Source organism: Theobroma umbraticum, unplaced genomic scaffold (genome assembly GCF_002168275.2).
Source record: "Theobroma umbraticum cultivar Fairchild unplaced genomic scaffold, ASM216827v3 scaffold_55.0, whole genome shotgun sequence".
Classification (NCBI taxonomy): domain Eukaryota; kingdom Viridiplantae; phylum Streptophyta; class Magnoliopsida; order Malvales; family Malvaceae; genus Theobroma; species Theobroma umbraticum.
In genome coordinates, this window is record NW_018397270.1 from 3,278,941 (window position 1) to 3,279,643 (window position 703).

The 703-nt window shown below is 25.9% G+C and overlaps 1 pseudogene; it reads left to right on the forward strand.

The window, feature by feature from the left end:
* LOC149526547 (metalloendoproteinase 2-MMP-like) overlaps positions 1 to 129 on the forward strand; it is a 930-nt pseudogene extending 801 nt beyond the window's left edge.
* The last annotated feature ends 574 nt before the right edge of the window (positions 130 to 703 follow it).

The window sequence follows — 703 nt, forward strand, 5'->3', positions numbered from 1 at the left end:
TCCAAGGGTTTGGATTGGGATGATATTGAAGGAATTAAGGTTCTATATAATTGTTACTACGTGTAGGTCCAAGAGTCTGTCTCCCTCGACATGAAAGTTTGGAGTTGCTATCAATCTTTTTTTATCTAAGTGCCCCGTTTGACTTAGCTTATTTTTATTTTATCTATTGCTTAAAAATAGAAGCTAGGCCAAACAGGATTTTATAAAAAGTTATTAAAAAATAGCTTTTTTTAAAGAATAAAATTTGAAAAAAAAAGAGCTTAAATAAAGGCTCTAATTAGGAGCTTTCTTTTTTTTTTTTAAAACACGTCAGTTTATTATGAGAGTTATTTTTTCCCAAAAAGATCCTCCTTCTAAAAAATACTACCTCCCTCTCTCCCTATCTATCTTCCTCTCCTTTCTCTCTTTCTATAAATCATCATTCTAGTGTTTTTTTTTTGTTCTTACAAAAATTAAGAAGAAAGAAGATTCAAAATTCAAAATTACATTCAGGTATTATTTCTTTTTTTTCTTTCTATTTTGTTTTTCATTTTATTTTCTATCTTTTTTTGTACTTTGAAAACTCTCTTTATTGGTTGATAATTCTCAATTTATTATTTGATATGATAATTATGTGATATTTATTTATTCTTAAATTCTTTATGGTGTATATAAAATTTGATGATTATGATTGAAATAATTAATTAAATAGGTCAATGGTTGT